This window comes from Myotis myotis, unplaced genomic scaffold (genome assembly GCF_014108235.1).
Source record: "Myotis myotis isolate mMyoMyo1 unplaced genomic scaffold, mMyoMyo1.p scaffold_m19_p_16, whole genome shotgun sequence".
NCBI lineage: Eukaryota > Metazoa > Chordata > Mammalia > Chiroptera > Vespertilionidae > Myotis > Myotis myotis.
Window position 1 is genome coordinate 37,274,418 of NW_023416320.1, and position 18,519 is coordinate 37,292,936.

Genomic DNA, 18,519 nt, shown 5'->3' on the forward strand with positions numbered 1-18,519 from the left:
TGCCATGGAGGCAGCGGCAGGAGAGGCTCTGCCGCTGCCACTGGGCTCGCCAACTGCGAGCCCGGCTTCTGGCTGAGTGGCTCTCCCCCTGTGGGAACGCACTGACCACCAGGGAGCAGCTCCTGCGTTGAGCATCTGCCCCTGGTGGTCAGTGCACATCATAGCAACCGGTCGTTTTGGTTGTTCTGCCGTAACAGTCACTTAGGCTTTTATTATATAGAAGATCATGAGTGGCTTTCAGGATTAACTCACTAGAAATGTTTCTGGTAAAACAAACAGTCCAAAAATATATATTATCATTTAATCAAGTGGTCTACACAGTAAACACATGAATAGAAAAGGAAAAATAATAGAAAGAGGTCACAATTTTCTCTAATTTGAAAAAAAAATTATTCTAGAATTTAATGAAAAAATTTAGAAAGATTAATGCCCTGCAATCCTATTAGTGATAAACAGACCCTTTACCAGATTTCTTTAAAATCATCAAATTCATTCTGGCTTCATTAATAATAAAACCTATTTTATCCTCACCACTCTGTGAGGCAAACAAATATTATCCCCATTCAACAAAAATAGAAATTGGGACTCAGAAACATTAAACCACTTGCTCAAAGCAACAGATCCATCTGTAGGCAATATATACATAATCATTATTAAACTTACATTTAAATCATACAAATTTTCCCTGATTAAAAAGAAAGTATAAATTTATTATCAGAAATTTATTTTAAATGTCTAATTAAATTCCATTAGCTATAGCTTAAGAACTGCTGCTCATTACAGCTCATAGAGAATCACTTCATGTATCTCAGAATTAAAAAATCCTCCTTCCTCTTTTTTTTTGTTTTAAAGGACAGTAGTAACACTTCAACTTCCTACAACTTAGCCTGCGACAGATGGTTATTCCCAAAGATGACCAACTACAACCTCCCAGCCCACATGTTCACCTTCTAATTCAACTGTTAACATTTCTCCCAAAAAGAGCTGGGATCCATGTTCCCAGATCTGTATTCCAAATCTGGTAAGTGGAGACTATGACTAAGACATAAGTGATTTCTGAGGTTAATCTTCAAAGAAGATAATGCTTCCTTGGAATTCTCACTCTTTGAACCCCAGCCACCATGCTGTGAGGAGGCGTAAGCAGGTACACAGAGAGCCATGTGCTGGTGTTCTAGCCCAGTGGTTCTCAACCTTCCTAATGCCGCGACCCTTTAATACAATTCCTTATGTTGTGGTGACCCTGAACCATAAAACTATTTTCGTTGCTACTTCGTAACTGTAATTTTGCTACTGTGATAAATCATAATGTAAATATCTGATATGCAGGACGTATTTTCATTGTTACAATTTGAACATAATTAAAGCATAGTGATTAATCACAAAAACAATATGTAATTATAGATGTATTTTCCAATGGTCTTAGGCGACCCTGTGAAAAGGTCGTTCGACCCCCAAAGGGGTCGCGACCCACAGGTTTGAGAACCACTGTTCTAGCCTATAACTCAGCTCAAGTCCCAGCCAACAGCCCACATCAAATGCCAAGCCTTCACCTGATTCCAGGGCCAACCCACTAACTCGGACCTGGCTTTGAGTCTTCCTGGCTCAGATGCCAAACAGCATGGAGCAAGTCAGCTGTGTCCATCGTGACACAAATTTTCCAATCCTGCTACCAAGTTTTGGATAGTATATTATGTAGCAACAGTAAACTCCCTAATCCAGAACATGGGCAAAAAATGAAAAGGCGACGAGGAATAAGGCTTCTTTCTGAACATTCAAAACAAATATCCCAAATCTGTGCCCTAAAGATCTCAGATTCTCAGGTAGATCTTATTAAAAGTGCATGTAAAATAAGAGAAAATAGGAACATACTATAATATGTTCTATCTCCATCCCTAGCACATGTATCTAGAATGACTTTTCTCTTCTCTGACAAAATCTCAATCAGCCTTTGAGGCTCAAATCAAATACTACGCCATATATGAAGCCTGTCCTCGGCTCACAAAATGAACTCTTTGCTCATATAAAATATCTGTCTAGCCCTCTGAGTATAATTTTCTATTCTAATGCACATATTATACTATAATTACTTTTCTGCATGTCCCTAACCTGTGAGATCTTTATGGAGAGGCGCCATTTCTTTTTTAATCTTTATATTCCTGATATCTGGTAGATAGGATGCACTCATTAAATTTTTGCTGACGCTGGCTGGTTAGTTCAGTTGGTTAGAACATTGTCCCACTACACCAAGGTTGTAGGTTCAGGGCACATACAAGCAGCAACCAATGAATGCAGAAGTAAGTAGACCTGGTTATCTGGTTTCCAAACCGACTGCAGATAAAGTGCAAACATTCAGAAAGGAGAAAAGAGACCCTTATTTAAAAATTGTTTTAAATTTAAAAACAAATGCCCATATTCACAAAAAATAACACCCAGAGAACAGAGACAGAAAAGGGAAAGCTAGTAGTTAGCTAGAGTACCCTAGTGAGGGATCTACAATTTACAGTTACTTCGTGGAGAGATAAACAGATCAATGCCTTAAAAGACCTCATGGACCGTTTGGCTCAGTGGATAGAGCGTTGGCCTGCGGACTGAAGGGTTCCAGGTTCGATTCCAATCAAGGGCATGTACCTTGGTTGTGGGCACATCCCCAGTGGGGGGTGTGCAGGAGGCAGCTGATCGATGTTTCTCTCTCATCAGTGTTTCTGATTCTCTATCCCTCTCCCTTCCTCTCTGCAAAAATCAATAAAATATATTTTTTTAAAAAAGACCTCATGGACTTCAGTGAATTTTAGCACATTTCAAATCAGTTCAAAACATAGGGAAATACTATTCATTTTAAAGTATTTTCTCCTAAATGACTAATTTTAAAATTTGAGGTGCTAAAAAAAATAAAAACCAGAATTGGAAAGCTTAGCTATATGAGATCTCATTTTCCAAAGGTTTTGTATAGCCACTGTTTCATGTAATTATCACTGTCTTTTTATTTTTGTTGGTCCCCTCACCCCCACCACCTGTACTTAATAATGTCCCGGTCTTAGTTACATTTCAGAAACCTGAAGTACTTTCCTCCCAGCTAACCCAAGCTATTATATCTATTTCGGATGTATCACTGAACCACTTGAAATGCAACCACCAATCTTTGGTCCAACCCTTTCTAATATGCCAAGATTTTTTAAAAAGCAGTACAATATATACAGAATGGCAAGAATAAGGAGATCTCGCCTAGTATGCCCATAAGATATTTCAGGGAAGTTTTAAAAAAAAAACAGAAAGTGAGATTTCTTTCTTTTTATTTTAAATTTGAGTCACCTTAAAATTGCCTAATTTGTTAAATCAAAAGTCCTCCTTTTCTTTCCATTCTCAACACCTCTTAATTATTTCCTAAGTATATGATATCCTGGTTAAAATTTTTAAAATAGTATTCACATGTTAGGGCTTTTTTGTTGTTAATCCTCATTAGAGGATATTTTTCCATTGATTTTTAGACACAGTGGAAGGGAAGGAAGGAGGAAGAGAGGAAGGGAGAAAGAAAGAAACATGGATGTGAGAGAGACACAGCAATTGGGAGGCAACCCAGGTACATGCCCTTGAGCCTGTGACCCTTCAGTGTGTGTGCCACTGAGCTACACGGGACAGGGCAATATTCCCATGTTTTGTTTTGATGTTTTATTTCTGGGGGTGTCTATATCCCTGTCCCATGCAGGAAGATTCACAGCATGATTCATGGCCATTAGCCTAAGAATGTTCTACCTCAAAGAATATTACTTTGAACAAGAGAAGATAACCTCAGTTTTGTCTGTTTTTCCCAGAAGCCTAAAAGTTTCAAGATGAGAGTTATTCAAATACGTGTGTTATTTCTTGTTTTGTTTTGAGTGCTTGTGTTTTTCCCACTTACAACTCTTACACGGAGGTATCTAAAACTATGTTAAGAATCTAATTACTACTTTTCCACTGGATTAGGTAGGTAAGACCAACCTCTACACACTACACACCTGTGAATCATGCTTGCCTTTATACTCCACTTCCTCAAGTGAGAAAAAACTCCAGATACCCACTGTGATTCATGAGGGAAGAGAAGACTCTATCTTAATAAGTACTAAAGTAAGAAAGAGGTGGTTATAAAGAAACTATAGACACTGGAAATAATTTGGGGATAGAAAAATCAAAAGGGAGAACAAATGAAGACATTGCAAAACACAAGAAACCTCCAAAGTCAAAATTAGGGTGTAGTCAAGTATTCAAGAAACTCAGTTAGTTACCACACTGCAAAAAGACCCAAGAAATTCTTTTCTCTATAATGTTACTCAAAAGAAGTGCTTGAATAAAAGCTTCTTATTTAGCCAAGTGGACTACAAAATTAATGTCTCAATCTCAACCCTCCTCCTGTGCCTAAAACAGAAATTTCTGGGAGGAAAAAACTCCAATGAGTTCTCAGGAGTTTAGGTTCTCATAGGCAGGTGTAACGTTACCCCTGTATTCACATAGGTGTATCTCCTTATGATGACTTGTAGAAAGTATCTCTAGGTTCCAGTACTAATGAGACTTCAGAAAGAGCATGCCATGAAAATGGCCACGATGACACTATCTCAAGCAATAAGCTCTCAAAGGTTATGCTTTTCTTCAGCCCTGATCAAATTCATTAATATATTTAACAATTTAATTTCCTAACACTTCTGAAGAAACTGAAGTCTGAATATTGAAAAGACTGCCTGCACAACAATGTGAATGCACTTAATTTTATATGGATTTGACCACAATTACAGTTTTTAAATTAAAAACAACAGACATTTTAAAAAGTCAATGTCTGAAAACAAAGAAAAAAACAAAAATTAGAGCAACTGTTTCATATTTAAAAAGACTACGGGAGCAAATGCAATGAGTGAACTTGATAGATTTTGGTTTCAAAACCAAAGCTATAACAGATATTTTGGGAACTGAGAAAACTGAAATAGAGGGCTGATAGAAAACTTTCTTAGGTTTAATAGTGGTATTGTGTGCGGTTATATAAGACAATGACTTTGTTTTAAGGCAGTGTACTTTATGGATAAAGGGTCATCTGTAACTCACTTTCAAATAGTTCATCCAATACACACACACACACACGCACGCACGCGTGGAAATCAGAAAGACAAAAGCACATACAGCACTAAAATGTAATTTAACCACATTTTGGAAGCATCATGGGAGTTAAGAAAAAGAGGGATGACACTGCATATCACAAAGCACCACCCTGCTTTTCCACTTGAGTTGTGTACTGTTTCTACTACCTAATAGATAGTTGGTGACAAAATATGGATAGATGACAACCTCCTAACTTAGTCTGCAAATCAAGTGATCCACAAAATAAGGAATTATTGTTTGAGTAGAAATTTGGGGAGAGGGTTGAGAATATTTTTATAGGTGTTGTCACAAATACAGGCTAATGTGTGGACTATAAAGGCTTTGCTCTTTGGAGAGCTGAAGAATTTCATTATTTTATCTATTGAGACATCAGCCCTTCAAGTGACAGTTTCATTCTCTTCTTCAAAGGAAGTATTTAAGTGCCAACCCAAGTGTACTTTCTTTGTATTTGGTTTTGTTTTATTACCCTTTCTAAACTCCTAAATTTCCCTAAGGTTTTTTTTTACCTTTTTTCTCCTCTTTCCACCATAAACTGAGATTATTAATCCCTCTTCTCACCATAGTGTCAAAATATTCTGCAGGGGAATTTAATATAAGTCTGGGTATAAAAAATGTTCAGTTTTACTAAAGCAACAAAGCCAAAAATTCAAGTCTTTGCTGTTTCTGATTTGGAGATAAGTGGACTTTTTCCTTTTTCTATCAAGCACTTTTTTGTATAATCTATAATCAATGTAAGTAACTTACCAATAACCTTGATTATTGTTGGATTCCATCTCTTTTTATTTGGATTGATTATATACTTTGCTATTAACTAAGATCAATAATATAAATGCCCAAATAAATTGAGTTTTATTTCAAAAGATGGCTTCCTAATTTTTAGAATAACTCTTAGTTTTCTCTTGGCAAACCAAAGAGCATGCGAACCAACATGTTCTCAGGAGGCCAGAAAGAATAGACTAATAGGTACAAAGGCTCAGGGAAAAAGGAGAAAGAGGGGAAAATGGGTCTGTGACAGACCTAATTAGTAAGTGTTTGGGAATGTCCTTCTGTAGTGCATGGGGAATTTTATTATAATAAAAGGGTTATGTTGGGAAGATCATTCTATTAATGACTTACAATACAGACGGAGAATTTGTTATATGAGTCCAAAATATAGTTTAAAAATGAAAGCCTTTTGCTGTTCTGGTATACTATTTGAGAGGAGGGGGAGAATGAACAAAAAAATATATATATATACATATATATATTCCATCCTTACTTTTCACCAATTTTGGAAAACCAATAAGAAAACAGGTACAATTTCCTATTGTGCCTATCTTAGATAATAAGCCAATGCATAAAATCATTTTAGGTATATTTATAGAACACAATAGACAGATGAATTTGAATACCAGATTAATCAAAGCATTTTAGTTCATGGTTTTCCTCCTTGATATTAAACTCCAAAGAACATATACCAAAAATTATAATTTGTACTGCAATGGGAAAATATTCTAATTTGCTTTACTAATTAATCCTCCACATATTTATCTGAAACTTCAAAAAAAGTCTATATAAGTAGCCGATTCCGCTTAAATTAACAAGTACTATAAGCTGACTTCTCAATTTGATAACTGATAAGCTAGTAGTACATCCTTAAAAATCTTTCCAACTACAAGGGCATATACCTGCTACTCTGGATTTATTCTATATATACCTTCACTAATTTATCAATTTCAGTCAAGGCTGTTCTTGTGCATCAATATCTTTAATCTGCAGGGTCCTAACCTCTTTAGCTTAGATTTAGCACAGCAACTCCTCTGGAGGCCATGTCCAATTTCTTTCTGATGCCATTCTCCTTCTCCCCCATCAGATACTCAATACCTTTCTCAACGAAAATAAACACCTATGAAAAATGAGGCTGCTAGAGACACCTGAAGCTCACTGGGAACTTTCTAAGAAGTGAATAGAAACGGCTTGCATAGCCAGGAAAACGCTTTGTCCCTCAGGGAGAAGGCTCACTTGACTCCTCTTGAGGGCAAAGAAGCCGAGCCTCTGAAAATCATAAGCCCCTGAAAGCCTTCCTATGCCTTACCTTGTCCTTATCTGTTCTTGGGTGGAGTAGAAATCTCACTTCTCAATGAAACAGGGAAAAGAATACCCCAATGCTCAGTTTGGTTGTGCAGAATATGGGGTGGAAGAGCAGTGGGGTTCAGTGGTGCCTGAAGGGAGCAGACCACCTGTTCCAGAATTAAGGATGCAGATCAGAAGACTCTACACATGAGCCGATTAACTTCCAACAAGTCAGCCAATCACTGTACGGTGTCTGTGCTAAGTGATCTGTTTTCAACCTAATGGTTTCTTTAACAAATAGCTAGCTTCTACACTCAAAGCTGTTAGCAGAGCAAATCTGTTTGGTAAAGGGGAAAACCGGAGATCATGATCACACGTGAAATACTTAATGATGGTAACAGACTTCCCCATAATCTTGTGGATTCCCTTCACTACCACCCATCTTTCATCTCAGTTTTAAGAAAAAAATTGAGAAAGTCACGGAAGATGAAGGTTAGAAAAGGCAGAGGAGAAAAGTCTATGAAGATTTATTCCCAAATTGAAGCACTGTGAAGTTTTGCCATATTTTATCATTCGATCCTCACTTCAGATACTGGGCCACACTGAGCTTAGTCTCAATGCCCAGCACACCCAACACGCACCCACAGCAGGCTGCAGGCACACGGCAGTCGCCTCAACACCCGCACAGACCTCCTGCCTGTCTCCATAAGTCTTACAACCAGCATCTGGAATTTCAAGAAAGCTAGTACGTTAAATTTGTAGAAATTCATACACTCCTGACACTCAGATTTTTAGTAAAGAATTGCATATTCCTTATTTAGGTATCTAAAAATACATGTGAAAGTATTTGCCATCTATGTTCCAATAATTCCAGAAGTGATTACCTATTAAACATATTTATGAATAATTCTATTTTTTAAATACAGGGTGGAGCAAAAGTAGATTTACAGGTGTGAGTCCACGAAACAGTTTATTCTTGTATTATTATTTATTAACTATTGTACTGTTTTCCGTATGAACAACTGCAAACCTACTCTTGCCCCACCCTGCATATACACAAGCACATTTAAAAATGTATTTTTAGCCAAAACCGGTTTGGCTCAGTGGATAGAGCGTCGGCCTGCGGACTGAAAGGTCCCAGGTTCGATTCCAGTCAAGGGCATGTACCTGGGTTGCGGGCGTATCCCCAGTAGGGGGTGTGCAGGAGGCAGCTGATCGATGTTTCTCTCTCATTGATGTTGCTAACTCTCTATCCCTCTCCCTTCCTCTCTGTAAAAAATCAATAAAATATATTTTTTTAAAAATGTATTTTTAAAAATTTGTTATCCATGTAACTAAATTTTCCACTTAGTTTGACTCAAGTAAAGATAGTTTCCTCTAAGATATGCAATTTTTAAATTTACATTGACAATTACTAAAAGCTTTTCATCATTAAACATTAACAGAATTAGAAATCTTATGGTAAGTTAATGTTAAATATTCTTACAAACGCCACTGTAACACCCAACACAGGAAGTCATTTCACGTTTGACTCAGGAGCTGATTGTATAAGCAGGAGTCAGTCATGGCTAAAGAAGACCATCCTCACTTAAGGGTACTGCAATGGGCAGAGATCAGTCAGCAACAACAGGAACTTCCAGAACTCATGCACTCTGCAAGGGAAGCCTTGGAGAGGTGGGGTCACATTTCATGTAACACACTAACTGAATAACAGACAATACCATGCATTACACTTCCATCTGTGACAACAGGTCTTCAGCCTCAGCAGCGGGAACACTAAAAGCAGCGTGTGCCAATCCGCACACGTGCCAAGGTGGAAGAGTTCCCTGAAAGCTCTCCTCACTCCCTGCAAACAACTGAGCAGACAGAAGAATTCCACAAATAGCACAGCAGAAGTCAGATGACTGAATATATTATCAGCCTCCTTTTGGGACTACAATATCTCAACACCGCGTCATCCATGCTACATGGATTGCAAAATATCTGCAAAACATGCATCACACAACCATCACCTAATAGTTAAATATACTAAAGTTAAATATATTTTAAAGAAATAAGAAGCCAACTATCTCTATCGTTGTTTCATTCTTTCTAAACCTGTATCTCCCCAGAGTGCCCGCTAATCTATTTTCTACCTATTCCCCACAATCAAGCGTTCTTGAGCTGATTTTCTGATCTTTTTATTATGCAAAACAATAGACAACCTGAAAAGAATTTTTCAAAATACATTCCTACCCATTTTCCCTTTCCTAGTGGTGAATTACTGTGTTATCTCAACAAAGCACTGGAAAAGACACATACACACTTACCCTAGGAAAAAAGTGCAGCCTGCCAGCTAACAAGAAAATAAGTTAAGGGGGCAGGGCTACAGGGCAACGCTTGCCTGGGTTCAAATTCCTCTCCGGTAGTCTGGCTAGGTGACCTTTGGAAAATTATCTGACAACCCTATGCCTTCACTTCCTGAATTGTAAGAGAGAAATGATATTGTTATATCACTGTGTTACAGTGAAAAATATACAAGACTATACACTCAGGGCACCTTAACCCTGCATCAGCACTCAAAAAATGTTAGCTGTTTTTACTTCATTCATTATGGTTCTTATTTTGTAAAAATTAAAAGAAAAAAGGAGAATCTTGTAATTTAAGAATTGTTCAACTCTGGGCTGATGACTAAAAAAATCTAGAGACTATTTGTAGGTCTTAAGAAACATCTGTCCAGGTTGAGAAATACCTGCTGACAAAATTTGCAGGGTTGGAACTAAGCAAATCTATTCATCCTTTTTATGGATCAAACAACAACAGGACTGAGAGCCTTAAAAAGGCCTGCAAACATTTGCTTATCAGATTTTTTAAAAGAAGACATGCTCAGACTCACCATTCCCTCTGATATTTATGATTTCCTTTCCTACTCACTGGTCAAGGTTAAACCACCACCCCCCCCCCCAGCCCCCCCCCCAGAGTTTTGCCCATAGGCACAATGACTTTATACCCTCTAAACTTCATCTTCTTCTGGAAAATGGCGGTGACCTCTATTTTATAGGTTGTGGCAAGAATGAAAGAATGGAATACACCTCAAAAGATCTATACAGGCCGAAACCGGTTTGGCTCAGTGGATAGAGGGTTGGCCTGCGGACTGAAAGGTCCCAGGTTCGATTCCAGTCAAGGGCATGTACCTGGGTTGCGGGCACATCCCCAGTGGGGAGTGTGCAGGAGGCAGCTGATCGATGTTTCTCTCTCATCGATGTTTCTGACTCTCTATCTCTCTCCCTTCCTCTCTGTAAAAAAATCAATAAAATACATTTAAAAAAAAAAAAAAAAAGATCTATACAGTAGTCCACCCTTACCCGAGTGGATACCTCCCAAGATCCCCCAGTGGATGCCTAAAAACCAAAGATAATACCAAACCCTATGGATACTGTTTTCTTCCTATGTATTCACACACAAGATCTAAAAAGTCCAAAGTGGGGTTTAAATTGTTCATCAGGAACCTATGATAAAGTTTAATTTATAAATTAGTCAATTTCATGGATATGAGAGTCGTTCTTACCGTAGATTTTAGCAAGCTCAGCATATATATATATATATATATATATATATATATATATATATTGCATATACACACATACCGTAGATCTTAGCAACCTCGGCATACAATTTTTTTTCTTTATTAAGTAAAAAACTTTCCCTTTTCACTTAAATGAAGCACTTAGTGGCTTCTCTTTGGCATATCAGAATTGCCAGCATCACCACTCTTTGCTATTTGCGTCCATTATTAAGTAAAATAAGGGTCACTTGAACACAAGTCCTGCAATATCACAGTCAATCCAATCACCTAGATGGCTACTACGTGACTGACCAGTATGGAGGCACTAGACAAAGGAATAAGTCATGTCCTGGGTGTGATGGGACAGGATGGCATAGGATATAATGAGATTTCATCCCTCTACTCAGAAAGCAAACAGTTTAAAACTTAGAGTTTGTGAAAGCTGCACAGGCAGTTTTCCATCCTTTACAAACCTAAGATGGGAAGGCCTAAGATATGTTAGTCTTAAAGCAGGAACAATGCACAGATAACCCACAGAAATGGGAGGTCCCTGATGTGACCTTCAACCAACTACAGATTGCAATCCTAACCACACATGATTTCAGAGGACATAACCATTAGAATCCTATTTTCAGGGGGAAAAACCCAAACCCAGATCAAAGCAGTTTTCTGACATTATATAATTAAAATTACACACACACACACACACACACACACACACACACACACACACACCAATCTTTAGCATCAAAGCAAGTTGAAAATTAAGGTGAACATGTCCCTTTCTACCTTCTCCACAACCGAAAAACACACAAAAAAAAACCGCCCACTCTAAGTTCTTCATTTAAGCACTGAACTTGAAATGGATGGTTTATACTTTGGACCCTGAGAAAGAAGAAAGTTACTAAGGAGAAATTCTGGCGGCACTGGACTCAAATTTAAAAAAAAAAAAAAAAATACAGAGCCTAGCAGCCATTTCTAGACAGGTGCCTCTCACTCAAGCAATGTTCCAGGGAGAAACCCACACTGAATTGCCTGCCTGCATTGTGTTGGTGCCATATGAGCCAACCCTATAAAAGGTTTTCTGGAATTGTATTTCAACCCATAGAACTGATGCTTTCCCTGACCTATCAGAACTGTGCATGTCAGCGGTCTCCCATCAGCATTTTCACTATACAATCAGAGCAGCTGCACTCTGACCAATCAGGTCAGTGGCTTTTAGACCAATCAAACTTAATGATTTGGAGTCCTCATTTGTATAAGGACTGACCAATCAGGGACCAAGGGCAAGGACTTATCTTTATGTAAGTCAGTGCTCCTCTGGCTCCCAGAGCAGACTGGAGCAGACCAGGATTGCCTCACAATGGAGCTGTGTGCACTGAGTGAAGTATCCTTCTTCACCACACCTCAAATTGGCGATTCCTATTGGTGTTGAATTGGCACCAACACCATCAGTTGACATATCAAAGTAAACTCCCAATGCTGGAAGAATCAAATACTCATCAAATAAGTAACTAAACAAATTAAAACAATGCTTAAATGAGGCAAGAATTCAAAGAAACAGATCAAAAAAGCCCAAAGTGAGATTTAACTTGGCCATCAGAAACTCTTAACAGTTCATGATTGGCTGCCTGTAAGTGACAAATTCTGCCAGAATTAACCTACTAACTTCAATTCTCCATGTACCTGTCAATTGATACCCAAAGGGAAGATTGCCCTTTTCTTCCAGAACCTTGAACTATTGCTAGTAACCTCTATCTATAAGCAGCTCTCCTCTATGACTTATATCAAGGTTCTATGTGCTAAAGCCTCGAAAAGCAGCTAAGTAAAACACTGCCATCGGCCCCTGCTTATTTAATTCTTCTCTAGAAATTTCTAACTACAGAACCAACTGAAAATTGTCCTAGAATCAATGTTTCCACAATTTCATTATGTCATCACAGCCACTGGAAGCCAGAAATGTGGTCAGATGAACGTTTTATAGGGAAAACACATAAAATCTTTACCCTTAAAAGTCAAGAGTATTATGACCTACATGCAGACCAGTTTCTTCACAAGTTTACTTTTAAGAATTCCACTCCTTTCATAACCAATTTGCCTCAGTTTTTATAACAGGTTCAAAAAATATCCAGAGAAGTCATATATTCTCACCTCTATTTAGAAAACAGTATCTAGAATCCATAAAGTATGTTTTCTTTATGCGGACTGGTTTGAGGGTCTATGACACTAAAATTATATTTTATAGTTTTTCCAGACATTACTTTTAATAGACTTTAAAGAGTAATAGAACACAATATTCTTTCTACACTTTGCAATTCATAAACCCTTCTATGAGCCTTTAAAACAAAAAGAAAACAAACACAAACGCTAAGAACACCTTTTCTGTATAGAAAACAAGACATAGAGGTAAAATTTGCTTGAGTAATGAAAGAATATAAAAAATTGGGTTTCGTTCTGTTTTCTCTTAAATGGCTTTCATTATTGGTATATAAATATAGTCTGATTATTTCACTAGAAGAACAGCTCTTGATTTGCTGCTGTTTTATGATTTACTGCAATAAAAGAGCAATACCTTAAAAACAGTGGCTATTTCTCCCTCCTATTCTCTTAATTTAAAATTGATAGAGCATGTAATAACATAATCACCAAAAGCTATAAACACAAACTATTGAAAAGCTAGTAATTTCTTAAATAGCAGTATTGCTACAAAAATAGCTAAACATTATGTTTTTAAATATAATTTCAACCATGATATAATAATGGCGAAAATATCAAATAAGGACACACTGTGCATTTCAGAAAACTAATCTTCTTGGAAAATTGTTTAAAAAGACACACACACACACACACACCCCCTTTTTTTTTTTTTTTTTTTTTTGGCTACACAACATCCCAAGGCAGTGATGGCGAACCTTTCACACGCGTGTCAGAGGTGACACTCGAACTCATTTTTTTGGTTGATTTTTCTTTGTTAAATGGCATTTAAATATATAAAATAAATATCAGAAATATAAACCTTTGTTTTACTATGGTTGCAAAGATCAAAAAATTTCCATATGTGACATGGCACCATAGTTAAGTTAGGGTTTTTCAAAATGCTGACATGCTGAGCTCAAAAGGTTCGCCATCACTGCCCTAAGGACTAGTTATTTAAAGAATCATTTTTAAACACAATTTTTTTTTTCAAGAAATCCAAGTTGTCAACTTATGGGTCATATTTCAACCTGATGCGATTTGAAACAGCTAAGGTACTGAATCCTTATACGTCCTAAATATAGGGTGTATAATGGAAGCACTGCTCCTCACAGGTCCTTGATTCTAAGGCTTGGAAAGCTTTAATACGGCACAACGACAGATGAAGCCCTTTATGCACTCTTACACCACAGCCCAAGTCCCCCTCCAATCCTTACAATGTACATTTCCAGTAAAATGCTTCTCTAACTCTGAACTAGTCATGTAAATTATACTGAACCAATGAAGGGTTAAAATCAGAGCCAAACTATCTAAAAAATATTAAGTTCATAATTGGTGAGCTCTTTTTCTACCCTCTGCTTCAGTATCCTGACATCTAAAAGTCAAAGAACTCCTCTGGTAAGACTGAAATTCCCAGGAGGAGGGAGGCTCAGATCCAGTCTGAGTGCACACAATGGAATCACAGCTGACGATGCACATCTTTTTCTAGATGTCTCCATATGCTTGAGAGGCTTCTCCCCCCTCGCCAGGCATTCAGGGACGTGCTACTCTCTGCCACCAAGAATAGGAGAACATTTTCAAAGATTGTTGCAGAAAATGAAGTAAAACAATGTGTCGGTCTCGAGCATACAAAAGAGAGAGAAGGGCCCACGTCAGAGTGGCCATCAGTAACTAAATTAACTAATGATGGGGGGGAGGGGGTGAATGTTGTCAAATTTTGAATGTTGCTTAATTTATAATACCTCCTACTTCTGGCAGCTGTTTGTTTTATCTTGGCAATTTTTACTATTCTATCACTAAGATAACACCTCAAGGGTTACAGCAAAATGCCATTAATTTTTGTTTCAATGAATACTCACAATTACACTGGATTGGAAGCTCACATTATAAATTTGAAAATGGTATGTTACAAAAGAACGCATTTGCAGGGTGTGGTAGTCCCCTAAAACTACAGTCCCCCTCTATTCTTTCTTAGTAACCCAATATTAATAAAAGCTAGAGAAACTGGTATAAATATCATGCAGATAAAATACCATAAAACACACACCACACACACACACATAAAACCCTCACCAGATCAGTGAAATTCATTGGATACTGTTCACAAAATGGACTCATTCTCAATTTAATATTATTCATTCCTTCAACTCCTAAAGATTCTGCAAATTCCAGTTGGAAAAGCAGCCTTGCTGCTGTCAGTGTGCACTAACCTCACCAACAAAGAACAGGAGCTCACACACAAAAAAGCAGTGGAACAGCTGCTGTCTTTTTAAAAGACAGCTTTTCCTTCGGAGCAACCTGTGATCGTGAGGGAGAACCCAAAGACCTGCCCTCCCAATTCTTAAAAGTCAAGAGTTGATCAAGTCACTGGACTGAAGGCAACCAACAGCTAAAACCCACCAAAATGTCTCCTCGCCTTGCATAAGCCAGAAAACTACCCACATGCTGGGCAATTTAGCAGTGTTTAAGAAAAATTAAAATAGTTTATTTTTAAGAATCTTTTGTTGTTGGCAAACTACATTTTACTCCGACTTCTTTTCTGTAGATAAATATTCTTTGATTAGCTGTGCTCCTTCAATACCAACGCTTTATGTTTCAAACAGTGAGATGCTTTGGTTCCTAATTTCATTTTGTTTACCCAAGAAAGGGGGGGGGGGAAGCATACCAGAAAAACCACAACTTTTTTTTTTAATGTCCTCCCCAGATGCCGAACTTTCAAGTGCACTTTGGGAATTGACGGTCTAATTAAAAAGGAACCAGTGAAGCCATTACAAACAATGATACTTTACTCTCCCAATCATCAATCGACAGAAGGCTCTACTCATTTTCAAAGTGCCCTTCCAAATCTCACAGTCCCCACGCCGGAGCAGCTGAGTGACACTGAGGTCGAGGTACACAGACAACTCCTGCGACCCTCAGCCCGTGCACGGGGGGCTCGTGTCCAGAACACGATCACGACAATATATGCCATTTTAGAAACGGGCCTCGGAGTTCCTGCCACAGCGTGAGCGGCTTTAAGGCTTCGTCGTGTCTAAAGACAACGTCTCTCGTGGTGCCAGAGAAATAAAGTATCTCGGGCCCCTCTGCGTGTCTCCCCGGGTCACAGCCCCTGCGAGTGACACTACCCTCCAGCTCGCAGGGCCGGCGACTAGGGATGGACGAGAGTGGATAGCTCTCGGCGTCTCCATGACTCCCCCGCCCGCGTGCAACTCCGCTCCAACTGGTCCGGCGCAAGCCCCGCCCCCTCCCTTCCTCCGGCCCTCGCGATTGGCTTACCCACACCTTCGATTGGCTCCCTGCCCCATCCGTCACACGCTGCGAGATTCGGGTCGGTGGGAGGGGAAGGCATTGGAGGAGGTGGAGTGGGAGTGGGATTCGAGGACGCGGCGGCGGAGGAGGGTGTCGGAGCTCGGTGCGGTTGGGGAAAGTTTCCCCTGCCGGTGACAGACCCGGGGGCGCTAGGCCCAGCCCGGCTCCCGGCCGGGGCGAGGGGCTCGGGTCCCCGATTCCCACCCCTCGGTCCCGCAGGCCCCGGAAACCACTAGGGGGAGGGGGAAGAGGGAGGGACCAGCTAACCAGGGACCGACCCACCCCCGATCTCGGCGGGGACGCTGCCGGGACTCCCCGGAGGGGCCGGGGGCAGCGGGCGCCCGCCCGGAGAGGCCACCCTGGCCCCCTCCCTCGGCAGCCCCCGGGGCCCGAGAGAGCAGGGTCCTCGGGCTGGGACCGCCGGCCGGAGGCCCCCTCCCGCTCCCCACTGGGGCCCTGAGGGCCTGTGCCTTCAGGGGCGGGGAGAGGAGGAAGGGAAAAGGGGGCGCTGGCGAGCCAACCCGGAACCTCCCGGACCGCCTCCCGCCCCCGGCCCCGGCCCCAGCGCGCCTCCGGCACACCAGCCCGCACCCAGAAAGTTAAGTCAGGGGCGAGCCCGGCTCGGCGCCGCCGCGGCCCGGCCCCCGGCTCCCCGCCCCCACCGCGGCCCGGCCTGCGCGGCCCCGGCGCCCCGCCTGCCAGCTCCTTCCCGTCCGCCCGCGGCGCCCCTCGCCCCCCCCCCCCGGCGCTGACACGGGCCCGGCCCGCCCGCCCGCCGGGCCGCGACTCCCCTCTGCCCAGCATCGCACCCCGCCGGCCGCCCCCGGCGCCGCGCTTCACCTTCACACACACCCCCGGCACTTCCCCAGCCCGGCCGCCCCTCGCCGGCGCCCACCCGCGGCTGCAGGCGCCCCGCGTTGCCATGAAAGAAGGCATCTCCTCCGAGCCCACCTTCCCGTTCCTGCTCGCTCCCCGCGAGGGGGCAGGAGCCGCGAGCCCCGCGACCCCGCGCCCGGCTCCTCCGGCGGGGGCTGCGCCCGCGCCCCCGGCCTCCCTCCCCGCCGCCCTCGGCACTCACCTCCTGCCGGCGCCGCGGGCTGCAGCCTCCGCCCGCCGCGCGCTCCGGGACCGACTCCCGAGCCCTCGCGCGGCGCTGGAGCGCCTCCTTTCTCTCCTGGGGACTCCGCGTCTCCCCGCCGCTTCCCGCCCGCCCCACCCCCCGGCCCCAACTCCCCGGCCCCGCGGCGCCTGCGGGATGCAACTCGGCGCCCCGCGCCCCCGGGCAGCGGTCCCCGCGCACACAACAGCCCTCGCCCCGGCGCGCGGCGCTGCCCGGCTCCGCGCTGGAAGCGCAGCCGCGGCCCGGGGTGGGGAGGCGGCGCCCCCCGCCCGCCGCCCGCCCCGCGCCCGCCCTCGCGGCCCCCGGGGAAGGCGCGGTTACCCGCTCGGGTCGGTCACGCCGTCAGGTGCCGGCTGCCGTCGGCGCTGACCTTCGCCGCCGAAGCCGTGGCGGAGGCTGCGGCCGCCATGTTCCCGTGTTAATAACTGCTGCCTGGTTGTTTATTTCAATGGAGATCCTCCCCCAACTCCCTCCTCCTCCGCCTCTCCTCCTTCTCCTCCTCCTCCTCCGGCGAGTCTCCGCACTTGCGGCGAGAGACACAGACCGCGCGAGCTCGGGAGAAGGGGAGGGGGCTCGGGGGCCGGGCCGCCCCTCCCTCCGCCTCCCCGGCCGTGGCCGCCGCCGCGTCTTGTCACCGGGGAAGGGACGGGGCGGAACTTGCCTCCCGCGCCCCCGGGAAGGGGGCCGGGGCGCCCCGAGGGCGGGCCGGGGAGCAGACCCTGGCCGCGGGGTCTGCAGCATCTTCGTGGGCAGAGTCCTCCGAGAAGGCGACCCGGGGGGAGGTGGAGAGTGAGGGGGGCGAGGGGACAAAATGGGTGACGGCGGTGGACAGAGGGTGGCCGAGGGGTGCCTGGAAGTGAAGGGAGAGTAAACAGATGACTCCATGGGAGGGCAAAGGGCAGCGCCAAAAAGAAAGCGAGCTGATGGGGCTGCACGCGAGGAGGGAGCTGCCCCCCGACCCGGGGCGGGGAGAGCCCAGGGCCGGGTCCGCCCGGGGAGCCTCCCGCCCGCGCCCCAGCCGGGCCCCTCGGCCAGCAGCCGGCACCCCCCGGGCGCACCTCGCGCGCCCCGCGTCGGCTGCTGCGCCCGGGAGGCGCCCCTGGTCCAGCGAGGCGCCCTCGGCGGCGGCGAGGACGGGCGTCTCCAGCTGCAGCCCCATCTCTAGCGGGTGGCGGGGTGC

At 43.2% G+C, this 18,519-nt stretch overlaps 1 protein-coding gene across 11 annotated transcripts in view; it reads right to left on the reverse strand.

The window, feature by feature from the left end:
* NCOA2 (nuclear receptor coactivator 2) overlaps positions 1–17,940 on the reverse strand; it is a 272,696-nt gene extending 254,756 nt beyond the window's left edge. For 5 of the 11 annotated variants that reach the window (XM_036338485.1, XM_036338484.1, XM_036338477.1 and 2 more), the window contains exon 1: positions 17,661–17,938. The gene's annotated coding sequence lies outside the window, so the exon portion shown is untranslated. Of the gene's footprint in view, positions 1–17,297; positions 17,416–17,660 lie in introns of those variants that run through there. The other 6 variants (XM_036338487.1, XM_036338499.1, XM_036338478.1 and 3 more) reach the window with 2 other exon arrangements.
* Positions 17,941–18,519: the final 579 nt, after the last annotated feature.